General features: G+C 33.2%; 1 long non-coding RNA gene and 1 pseudogene across 1 annotated transcript; both read right to left on the bottom strand.

The window, feature by feature from the left end:
- Nucleotides 1-1,383: 1,383 nt before the first annotated feature.
- Nucleotides 1,384-1,851, bottom strand: LOC107057878 (uncharacterized). The gene is made up of 2 exons (XR_001471612.1): nucleotides 1,759-1,851; nucleotides 1,384-1,620 (listed from the first exon to the last, which is right to left on the bottom strand). It is a non-coding gene; the product is annotated as an uncharacterized lncRNA (long non-coding RNA).
- Nucleotides 1,852-3,123: 1,272 nt separating this feature from the next.
- Nucleotides 3,124-6,623, bottom strand: LOC102605705 (receptor-like protein 12; annotated as a pseudogene).
- Nucleotides 6,624-13,043: the final 6,420 nt, after the last annotated feature.

The raw sequence follows: 13,043 nt of genomic DNA, 5'->3' as shown, positions 1-13,043 counted from the left end.
CCATGTATAATATTACCCGTCCTATGTTTGTAATTGTAATAATGTGACATTGTTCCATCCAACAGCTGAGATTTGTAGTGTTTATTATTACTCCCCTATCCATCTTTACTTTTCCAAGAGAGAGTATTGATAATAATATTATCTCTATTTTATTATTTCACAAAAAGAAACATGTACTTCAACAGAAAATATTCCACACATCTAGGAAGGAAAACGTTTCAATTGATCTTCAACAACTGCACAAGATGTGCAAAGCAGAGTAATGTCACATTTGCAAATCTCACACATTGCAAGTATAATGTAGGTTCATTTCATTTCAATAATCCATCGACCACATCTCAGTCACAAATTAGTTCAACCTCAGCTACATGGAAATACTCTGTTGTATTCCAGTCTATTTAGGTCCATTTCATTTCAATACTAAATAGTATGGATAATGGATCTCATTACAATTATGGAGTCGATAAATCCATCATTTACTCCTACACAGGCAACAAATTTGTTCCTAATGAATGGATCATTTGCTCAATTGTAGGAAACATCATATAGCATTTCACTGGTTTAACTTCTTAATCAGTCAGATAGTACCCATCCTTGAAGAAGGATGATTCACAAGGTTAGCCCGTTGAAGTACCCGTCCTTCAGACAAGACACCTTGTGGAACTATATCGGATATGTTGTTGCACCTAATGAGTAGCTACCAAAACTTGAGAACCAAAACTATCCTATATCAATAACTTGTTTTAGAAAGGTCGATAAATAACAAGAATCTATAACATAAGACAAACACCATCCAGGATGGCAACTAAAGGTTCTAGTAAGAGTACTTGCGAAAGTTAAGCATTTTATGTCCTCTAAAGGTAAGACCACTAATCATAATCCTAGAAGGAAAACTTCTATTAAAAGCTAAAGGTTCAATCCCTAAAGTTGTACCATGAAATAATTTTAGCTTTCTTTCAAGAGAAGCCAGCATCCATCATCTAACGAGAAATACATTCGTTAAAGCTCTAGAGCATCAATCATCTAACCATGAAATACATCCATTAAAGCTCTAGAGATTCCAGTATCAATCATCTAACAATGAAAGACATCCGTTAAAGCTCTAGAGAATCCAGCATCAATCATCTAACAATTAAATACATCCGTTAAAGCTCTAGAGAATCTAGTATCAATCATTAACTATGAACATCCGTTAAAGCTCTAGAGAATCCAGTTCAGCATTTATCGAACTCCTACAGCAGACAATAGATGGCTCCAACATGACCTTAATCAAGTAGCCTAAGTTCAATACAGGCCAACTCCTAAAGAGAAGCTTGCACAAGATTCAATTCAAATCACATTGGATACACAAGTTCAGAAAAATCAATTAATAGAGTAGCTAAGGATTGCCAAAAATATCGAATAACTGAGGTAACTCCGATAAAAACTTCCAAATGTATGTGAAATAACAAATTCAAGTTTTTCATCAATAACTGAGAAATTTTAGGGACAAAATAAGATTCAAAACCCTAGAACAAAAGTCAATCAAACGACACGAACAAAGTAGGAAAAGGACTACTTGGATCTTTGTCTCATCTTTCGGCGCTTCCTCTTCAACCTCCTCATTCTCTTCTTCTTCCACTGTAAATATTATCACACAATTTTAATTTTTCAATCGATAAAAAGACATTATACATACAAACATTGAATTATCAGTTAATGCGACGAACATAGAAGCAATAATGGATGATTTAGCTTTCACATAGTGAAAAATGGTACCTTAGCTCTCATGGCGACAGAGAAATTGAACGTCTGCTAACCTTTGGAAAACCCAAAACCCTAATCGTAGTGGACAGTGGGGCTGGGGTTCAATGTATTTATATTTAATTTAATTAATAATATCAAGCTTGAGGGCAAGGGCCAAACTTGAAGCGTGACTTATTGGGCTTTTGCGATGTTGGGCTTTGAGAAAAAAAATGCAATCCCAATTCCCAGCAAGGCGTAAGCTGCAACTCGTTTGCTTGTCAAACACTCACTATTCGAATTTCGAAATTCAAACCATTTAAGTTTAATCAAACTTAAATTGTTTGAATTTCGAAAAAAACCGGAAAGTACACGTAAATTGGATATTGGAACAGAGGAGTAATTTTTTCAGTGCTCGTAAAATCACAGAAATGCAGTACAAGATTTGGTGAGAGCAGCAGCAGCTCAGAGTCATTTGCTTATGCAATCTTTAAGAAGAAACCTGCATAGGCCTATTTGCTTCTGAGAATATGTGAGAAGTTTATTGATTGGCGTAATTTAGCCAAACAATTTGTATGTGATATTTTCAAGCTCTGCAGTGATTTCTCCACATAGCTTGTTCCAGGACAGGTCTAATCATTCAAACATTTTTAGCTTCCCAATTGATTTTGGAATTGGTCTCTGTAAGTCATTGTGTGACAAGTTCAGAACGTTAAGCGAGCTGAAATTCTGTTGAATATTTGCGATAATCTTTGAAAACTGTTTGAAGAGAAATCAATACATGTGTAGACTCTGAGATTTTGCACAAACTTCACCTCCATCCTTTTCATTGTTATTGTCACTGATAGGTTTACTCGGTAGAGCTGACACCGGCTCCATGTAATTATCTGCAACCATCATTCATTTCCAATTCAGTACACATTCTGCACTCAATTAACCAATAACCAGTGATTTTGCCTCAATTAGGTCTAAAGTTTGTAGAGAACAACCAATTGGAAATTATAACACCATAAATACTACTGTTCCCTAGATTCATAACTCCATGATTTGTACTATATTCCAGTAGACATGGCGGTGTTGCACTCTACAAAATGGTAGCTTGGAAACTGTATATGGTATCCAACTGGTTATAGTTTAGTGATGGGTATATTTCACAATTTTCTGCTCACTTTTGTTATTAGAAATTTAATCACGACATGTGTTAAGTTCATACTCTCTTTATCAGTCTTGGACCCAATTAGACATGGTCATTCATATTCCACTACTTTGATTGTCAAGGGGATGTGATAATTCATTACTTCATTTACTAACATTTTCATTGCCTTCTAGCTTTTCTCTTCGACAGATTCACATCACTTGCCACGTCTTCATTTTCTCTCTTTTTTGTGTATACAAAATTAGAAGACTATGTTGGCATAGAGCTAATTTATCAATGTGTTGCAGGCAATGTGGGAAGCTATTTAATCCAAAAGTGGGTGCTGTTTCTGATAGTAGAAAATTGTATACATTCATCAAGGGAAATAACAAACTGACTTGAATTTGGATCCTGGTGTTTATTTAAACAAAGCAAGGATTAAATAAACTCATCATTTATGGGTTTAAGGATCACTTTCTTGAAAACCAAAGCAAGCATTTCTCCGTATGCTTATCAAACCATTTCTTCACTGGTTCGTAAAACCACAGAAGTGAAATGGTGTTTGCTGCCCCTACTACGTATCCAACAGCTGCGAAAATGAACTTCCATTCATCATCTGAGTCTGGTAGCGAAGTTGGTGGAGGCAGGGACTCTGAGCCATTGCTTTGACAACTGTTGTTGAGAGGGAGCCCGCATAGGCCACTGTTTCCTTCAAAGGAATCTGCTGAGAATGTTTGAAACTGATTAGTCGATGGGATTTTGCCAAACAATTTGTTGAACGATAAGTTCAAAGCTGCTAAGAATGTGAAACTTGCAAGCTCTGATGGGATCTCCCCGGATAGGTGGTTTGTTGACAGGTCTAGTGATTCAAGCATTTGTAGCTTCCCAATCAATTTTGGAATTGGTCCTTCAAGGGCATTGTGTGATAGGTTCAGAACATAGAGTGAGCTAAGATTCCCAATAGTATCTGGTATCACTCCTTGAAATCTATTTGAAGAGAAATCAATAGCTGTGTAGACCCTGAGAATTTTCACAAGCTCCCACTCTAGCCCTTTGATGGTTATTATCACTGTGTCCTGATAGTATAAGTTACTTAGTTGGAGAAACTTGTACTGGATATGATTGCGTCCTGTCTCCACGTAATCATCTGCAACCATCATTCCTTTCAAATTTGAAAAGAATTCTGCATTCAACACACCAGTGAAGTTGTTGGAAGCTATATCTATGATCTGGAGATTTTTCCAGTTATTCCTGGTTGCATCACACTGAACACTTCCATTGAATTGATTGGAACGCAAAACTAGAACCCTCAGACTATTTGAGTTCCTCAACATGCATGGGAAACGATCAACAAGTTTGTTATTTCCAACATTCAGGACCTCCAACAACTTGCAGTTCACAAGCGATTTTGGCAGCCTACCTTGTAACTTATTCTCACTGACGTCTAAAGTTTGTAGAGCATAACCAATTGGAAATGAATCTGGTATGACGCCATTGAGTTTATTGTTACCTAGATTCAGCACTCCATGATTTGTACTATATTCCAGTAGACATGGTGGGATTGTTCCACTCAAGGCATTGTTAGAGAAATCAAGAACTTGAAGGTAGCTGGCATTGCATATAGATTCAGGAATTCTTCCTGCGAGCCGATTATTTGCAAGTGAGAGAAATATACCAAGATAATTGCCAATATCTAGTAGGATGGAATTGCTGAAATTATTGCTCGAGTAGTCCAAATATGCAGCACAGGAAGGTGGAATTGGTATGTCACCCTTTAGCTTATTGGAATGAAAGTCCAAGACTACAAGATAGCTGGAAACATTGTATGGCTGTTCTGCGTACTCCAGCTGATTGAAGGAAAGATTCAGGTGAGCCAGATTTCCACTACCAATTCCCCAAATCCAATTTGGTATTGCCCCCCGTATTTGGTTGTCAGAAAGATCTAAGTGGATCATCCTTGACTGACTTTTAAGATCAGGAAACTTTTGCAACCGACAAGAAGCTAGTTTCAATAATCTCAACTGGGGAAATATGAAAGAGGTGGAGTTGATGCTACTTGCATCAACAGTCAAGTTATTGTAAGAAAGCTCCAGTCTTGTAAGATTACTCAGCCTCCCTATGAGGTCAAGGTGGAACTGTCCCACTAAAGAAGTTGGAAGACAATGAGAGGACCTTAAGCATCCCTATTTCAAACATGGACTTGGGAATTGAACCATTCAGGTGGTTATTGCTCAAATCGATTACATACAGAGAGGAGGATGCATTGTGAAAATCGTTGACTTGGCCAACAAATTGATTGCTGTTAAGTAAAAGCGTCTGCAAGGAGGGGAGCTCAAAGATACATTCAGGAATGATCCCGTTGAGTAAGTTGTTCCCTAAATATCTGTAGACAAGCTCTGAGAGTCCTTCAAAATGAGTCGGGGAGAGGAAACCAGTTAAACCATTACGAGATAGGTCTAAGTGGGCGAGTTTCTTGGATTTATGGAAATATGGGATAGAACCAGTGAAGTTGTTCAAAGAGAAGTCCAAATGAACAAGATTGATAAGGTTTGCCATTGTTGAAGGTACTGTCCAGTGAAATTGCAATTGGAGAGCTCTAACCTGGACAGGTTCTGAAGGTTCGAAATGGACTCTGGTAATGAACCCAAAAAGTTGGTGTTGCTTAGTGATATCGTCCTCAAAGATCCATTTCGAGGAAAACTCGGAATACTACCACTAAGCAGCTTGTTATTTGAAAGTCCAAAATCTCTAAAACTTGTACCTGAAAGATCTTTTTAGGAAAAGCTCCTTGCAGATTACAAGAGTCGAGGGACAAGGTAGTCAAGATTGTGAAATTGGCAAAATATCCTGGAACTGTGGTAGAGAGATTGTTCTGGTCAAGACGGATGATAGAGAGAATCTGAAGCTTAGAAAGTGATTCATCAATAGGGCCTGAAATTTGACAAGCATGCAAACTCAAGACGGTCAAGTAAGGCAAATATGAAGATAAAGATTGACACCACTCAGTCCTCTGAGATGAAAGATCAACCCCATCCAGGTAAAGCTCTCTAAGCTCTGTTGAGTTGTCAATGAAATGTCTCAAATTGGAATTCTCAAGTTTTAGTGTCTGGTCAGAGTAAGGGAAAAGAGTTGAGAGATCTAGAGTAACTGGCTTTGTTAATCTTGATAACATCATACGAATTTGCCCCACAAAACCAGCATTGGATAAATTCAGGTACTTCAAGTTCGTGAGGTTGGCTATACCAACTGGTATGCCAACACTGAACCTGTTGTAAGCCAAATTTAGCCTCTCAAGATACTGAAGACTGAAAAGAGCACTTGAATTCTCAATTCCACTAGAAATAGTCTGATTATCCAGTTCCAAGGCAATCACATGACCAGAGAGATCACATTTAACTCCATCCCAATTGCAACATTCACTTGTCTTCTCGTTCCATTTTGCCAATTCATTTGACAAAGTAGAATCATACTGAAGGCTGCCCTTCAACTGTAGCAACAACGACTTTTGATCGTGAAAACATTGAGAGGAAACCAAGAAAATGTGATATCCTGATAAGATTTGAAACAAGGGAATCAAGAAAAGCCATAGAAAGTAGAGAGTTGTCATATTCATGCAACTTGTTAGCTTGAATATGACTAAAGTACGCAGTTAGAAGGAACTTAATAAGGAGAAGGGTTATTGGGAAATGTCAAAGAAAACTACGCGTTTGTACAGATTGAATTAACTCCTTTTACTTGTTTGATGTTATCCCTTTTGGTTCATTCTGTGGAAGACTGACTTGTGGAAGTCCTCCTCTTTGGTCTTGCTTCATTCATGAAAGAGAGAAATAAATTTTTTTTAGTTAGGGAGGTTTTACCATCCCTTGTGGATCTACCTGGCATTAGGGGTGTGCATTTGATTTTTTGGTTTGATTTTGTGCTATTTGGTTTGGGTTTTTTGGTTTTTGGGTTTGAAGAAGTGTAACCCAATCCGAACCAAAATAAATTTGGTTCGGTTTGGTTTTTCATTTCTTGGTTTGATTTTTTGTTATTTGGTTTGGGTTTTTTGGTTTTTGGGTTTGAAGAAGTGTAACCCAATCCGAACCAAAATAAATTTGGTTCGGTTTGGTTTTTCATTTCTTGGTTTGATTTTTTCGATTTGATTATTCGGTTATACAATAATTAAAAACATAACCAAACACACTCGTGGGAGTAAAATAATCACTTTTTCGTAGAACGAAAATAATAATACACTGATTTATAACTTAAGGAATGTGTTAATTAGTTCATCGCATAACCACACCCATAACTAATTGGGAATGATGAGGTTGGTTAGATGTTAGAACTGAGAGTTAATTAGCTCGTAACTCGTTCGATGATTGGGTTTTATGTATTCTCTTCTCAATTCACCACCAATTAGTTTTCAACTACTCGCTCTTTTTCAATTCGTTTAGTTTGACTAGCATGATGTTTAAAAATTGAAATTTTTGAATTTCGTGATCTTAAATTAAATATATATTATACTAAAAGTGGGAAGCCATATTTATATCATATTATTTATGATATAAATAATAATTATACCATATTTAATATAATATGATAAAATTATTATTTAATGTTTAATTGCTTAGATATTTTATAACATTTTAAATTAAGGTAAGGATAAAATAGTATTTCAACTTTTACTTTTATAGTTTATATATATATATATGGGTTTGTTCTTTTAAAGTTATTTTTCTTTCTATAGTACCGCTTTTTAGGTATATAGTTTTGTTTTGATATATTTTCTTTTAATTAAACTTTTCTTAAGCTTCTTTCTCTTTTTGTAGGATCTATCATTACATTCCCATTGGGTTGCTGCAATTGTATCCAAACAATAAATTTGGGTATTAATTCTTTTGGCTTTTCTCTGTATGTTGTGTTCCATACAAAGTTATCCAAGCCTGTTGTTAAGAAAGGATATTATTTGTCCAAAAGTATCTCATTCTTTATTTTCTTTTTTGTATTTCCTAGAAAATTCCGGAAAAACAAAGAAGAAAAATGAATTATGTCATCTAGGAGGTATTCAAATCCTAGTCAAATCGACTTTTAAAGAAGGTATAAATTGCCCTATTGTAATCAACATTTCGGATGAAAGATTTATAAATGCAAGAGAAGGAAATCTTGGTATAGTTGAAGGCAACTTGGCCCATACCAAACTCTTGTTTACATATTACCCAAAATACTGTATTTCACTTAAAGATGCAGATTTTAATGACGCTTTAAGCTTACACTTCCAGGTCAAAAGAAAAGACATATTTAAACCAGGTAATCATATCATGATCATTTATTATCAGGCTCTATATACAGTTACAAACTCCAATTATAGAGGCATATACAAAAATAAAGGGATGATTGAAATAGATCAAGAATGTGCTGAAATAACAAGGATCGTTGAAGTAGAAATTCAGCAAGCATAAATTCCACAAGAATATGAAAAATCTGCAAAATTAATTTTAGATAGAAATGTCTTATACACTGCATAATCATGCATTCTAAATTCCGCACACCCTGTCTACAACAGTATGATAGCCGAAACCTAATGGTATCAAAGCCATGAAAATAAATTTAAAATATGATAAAACCAATATGGTATCTAGACGAAAAAACCTTAGTAACTGTACTAAAGATAATTAATTTAAATAGAGATTTAAAGGAAATAATCCTACAATTCACCATTGATGAAAATATAGAGAAGAATTTGAATTCTCACTATATGATTGCGAAGAAATAGTATATCTTGATACATCGGATTATTATTTCTCAGAATAAAATGAGCTTAAAAGAAGCTATAGATTTATTAAATAATTTAGTAGAAAGTCATAAACAAATAGCTTTACGACTAAAGCTAGTAGAGATAGAAATATATTATACTAAAAGTGGGAAATCATAAAAGTAAAAGTTGAAATACTATTTTATCCTTATCTTAATTCAAAATGTTATAAAATATCTAAGCAATTAAACATTAGTGGGAAATCATAAAAGTAAAAGTTGAAATACTATTTTATCCTTATCTTAATTCAAAATGTTATAAAATATCTAAAAAATTAAACATTAAATAATAATTATATCATATTATATTAAATACTAAAAATGAAAAGTGTTTTAAAACGCATTTTTAAGAATGTCTCTCCATTCTCCAACATAACTTTTTGAGCTTTCTACAGAATTCTAGGCAAACTTTTTGGCTTATAAATATCATGTGCATGAGGTAAAATTATTATTGGCAAATACATAAGCTAATTCGCCTTTCATAGCTCAGAAGAAAAAAGAAATTGATTTCATCAATTACAAAAAATGCTTAAGCATAAAGATCGCAGATTAAGGTAGAAGGTTGTAGTGGAGTGTTCTCTTGCTTTCCTTAGGGTTTAGACTTAGTGATGTCTGTCGTAGTACTACTTTTATTCTTGTACTATCTTTCTTTTACTTTCTACCACCAATTGTTTTTTATGGTGTTTCGGTTATTACACTTTTTTTTTGTTGTTATTATTTTCGTAATAGTTGTTATATTATATTATATTATATTCTCTTCACTGTCTTTTTTCTTTTCCATATTTACTTTGATTTGCTATACTCGACTCAAGTTGAGGGTCTTCTGAATTGAGGTAAGGTATGTGCACACTCTACACTCCCTAGATGGATTTCATGAGATATGTTATTATCATAAAAGAAATAGCTATAAAATCAGACAACAAATTTAAAAGTTTGGGCTGAGTTGATAAATGTACATCTATTTTGCTTTGTTAGCAAGTTTTGTTGAGAAATATGTTTATTCATCCTGTTTGATAAGTTATTGATAATTTTTACAATTTCTTTTGTTTGTTAAATTTCAATTCTCTTAGTTAATTCAGTATTTAGAGTTAGAGGTATTTACATGCATTTATAGTAATCTAGAGCATGCAATTCAAACGGCATATTTTTATATACCATTATGGGGCTATATGATATTGATTTTCTTCACGTATTTATTGCTAGATGGTAACTGTGTTTGTCCGCTTTTTCGAGTTTATTTCTATTCAGCAAATAAATAACGTAAACACATTACAGTAAACACAATACAAGTTCAAATTTTAAATGGTGTCTCTGTATTATAAAAAAAATATTTTCTCAAGTGACATAACTTTTAAAATAGATTTTTGATTTATTATTTTGTTACACAAATTTTATAATAAAAGCTGAAAATAAATTTTGTCTCTACTTTTGTCAGAAATAAGTATTATCTTATTCTGGAGAAAAAATATGATGCATACTTCGTTATACATAATTTGCAAATTATATGATTTGTTAGTGCAATTACTTCCTTCTCATGGTCTGTGCCTTTTGTTTTCCTCTTTAAACTTGTAGCTTCTGAATTCCGAATATGGATAACTTATTGATTCTATATTTATTTTCTATCTATAATCTATATGAATAAAGTCTTGTGAATGATGTGTATGCTTTATTTCTCTTCTATTTTTTGTGTGTTTTTCCTCTATTAGACTTCACCAATTTAATTTTTATGAATTTTTTTATCATTATCGTAAGTATGTATTGTTATTTGGCTCAAATTAGTCATGTGACTTTATTGGAAGTGTGTTAACTACTAAACAAAGTTAAAAAATTACCGATAATAGCTTCAACGGAATTGATTTTAAACATTACAATGTGCCCCTCATTTGGTGTTTCTTGACGCACATTAAAAAATATTACTCACTTCTAGAGCCATCAATATGGGCTAGGCCCGTTGGGCCGGCTTGGCCTAACCCGTGATTTAATAGGGGTGGACTACGATTTTTGAAGCCCATTTAAGAAAAAGACTTTTTGGCCCGGCATAAGTAAGTATGTCGATTTGTGGGGCTTGAGAAATATGGATAGGGCCAGTGTGGGCCAAATAAAAATTAATTAAAGGGAAAATTGTATAAAATAGCAAAGTATTAATTCAATTAAATGCTATAACCACAGTTTGATTTAATTGTAACCCGTAGCAAACAGTTGTCATTCGCCTCTCTCCCTAGGTTTCTCGCTCACTACTCTCGCTAGTCTCTCCCTCGCCTCTCTCGCTTTTATACAAACACAAATGTATAAAATGTGTTTGTGTTTATATAAAGTGAGAGAAAACTAGATATACAAATACGAATACATATATTTTCGTCCTATACACTTATAATTATACAAATACAGATCTTCTCAAGTCTTGGATAAGAATCTACAACGCACTAGAACACAGGAGCTTCAGATTTGTATAATTTCGCTGGCAGACCATTTGTATAAATCGTTGGCAGCCTCTTGTTTGTATAAATTGTTGGCAGCCTCTCAATTCAATTTTATGTGTTTGTATATCTGCATAAAATTTGAATTTGTATACAATTGAATCGAAATAAAATGTTTGTCTATCAAATATTGTTCTCTCTCTCGCTTTATACAAACACAAATTATATAAATACAATGTACAAATTTTGTTTGTATAAGCGAGAGAGAGATTTGATATACAAATACAAATGTTTTAACTCAATTCAATTGTCTATTAACTCGATTCAATTGTATACAGATTCAAATTTTATGCAGATATACAAACACATAAAATTGAATTGAGAGGCTGCCAACAATTTATACAAACAAGAGGCTGCCAACGATTTATACAAATGGTCTGCCAGCGAAATTATACAAATCTGAAGCTCCTGCCAGCAAGTTATACATTCTGATGCTCCATAGCAAACATAAAGTTTGCTATGGAGCGCAATTATACAAACTATAGCTATAATATACAAGTATGATTTTTATGTTTGCTATATGTGAAAGTTGCTCCTAATTAAAATATAAAAATAAAATAGAGTATTAAAAATAATAAGAGTCTAAACTCAAAATCTGTTTAAAGTTTGAAATATTACAATTTAAATACAAATTGTGTTTATAAAATATGTACTACATAAAATAAAATTTTCTCAAAATTTCTAGGGAATCACTACATAGGCCATAGCCTATTGAATATTGTCATAGTTTTTGTGTTTTATTACGATCATTGGAAAACAATTACGTTAATATTTATATTTAGCTATTTATGCTTTTACTTGAAATCAAACTTAATAACTATTATAAAGATAATTTTATTTGTATATTTGATTAACAAATAGTAACACTAACACCATGTAATATTGTCTTGTTTATATTTATGATAATATTTTTTAATTATAATTTAATTAAAAAAATTACAAGAAAATATACTATTAAGAAAAGAGGGCTGACCTGGCAAAGCCCCTAGCCCACATACTTGCGGATTGGACCAACCATTTTCTAGCCCACACAAAAAATGGGCTAGCCCGTCAAATTTCAAAGCCTGTATGGGTTAGTCCGGATGGGATGGGTCAACCCATATTGACAGCTCTACAGTCACTTCACACGATTTACATAAAATTTTAATTGTTCTAGCGAATTTATAAAAATTCACATGGAACACACGTGTCCAGAAACTATATATATATATATATAATGTTCTAAAATATTTTTGAATTGCATGATTAACAAGTCATATAGAATGGCAGAATTATAGAGCTACCAAATATTATTTGTCTTGTAATTTATATTTAAAAAAATTCACGAGAGATCGATTATTTATTCCTTTTCCCTAAAGCTCAGATCTTAATTTAACAATTTGATCAGAAGAAGTGTATTCAAACTATGAAATGCATTTTCACTTGTAGAAACTGCCACGAACTTGCAACATGTAATTAGTCAAAAGCGGCAAGCTGCAAGTGTCATAGCTGCAGGAAAAATTGTTTGATAACATCTGCAATAGGAAAAGAAAATGTTACACAAATCTCATAGTATTAAGAGTTAATTACATTTTATTGTTATTATTTTTCAAATTACAAAAATTCTTTAAATTTGGTGGAATCTGAATACATCCCTCAATGTTCCGATACATCACTTAACGTCTCGATACATCGCGTAAAGTTATGTATCCTAGAATATGACAGAGTAGGAATTTTTGTTATTTTTTCAAATGATAGGTACTTTTAGAGAATGGGTATTTAGATAATTTTTCCAGAAAAAATAAGCTAAAAAAGCATAAATAAAAAGGTCATATGAGCAAACATTCATTAGCACATACAAGGTTGCAAACTGTATACTATAAACATTTGAAGAAACTGAAGACCCAACAAAAAAGGACAAGTCTTTCAATACAACAGTA

This window comes from Solanum tuberosum, unplaced genomic scaffold, assembly GCF_000226075.1.
Source record: "Solanum tuberosum cultivar DM 1-3 516 R44 unplaced genomic scaffold, SolTub_3.0 scf00398, whole genome shotgun sequence".
Lineage (NCBI taxonomy): Eukaryota > Viridiplantae > Streptophyta > Magnoliopsida > Solanales > Solanaceae > Solanum > Solanum tuberosum.
The sequence above is the reverse complement of the archived record's forward strand: the minus strand, read 5'-3'. Positions and strand labels throughout refer to the sequence as shown.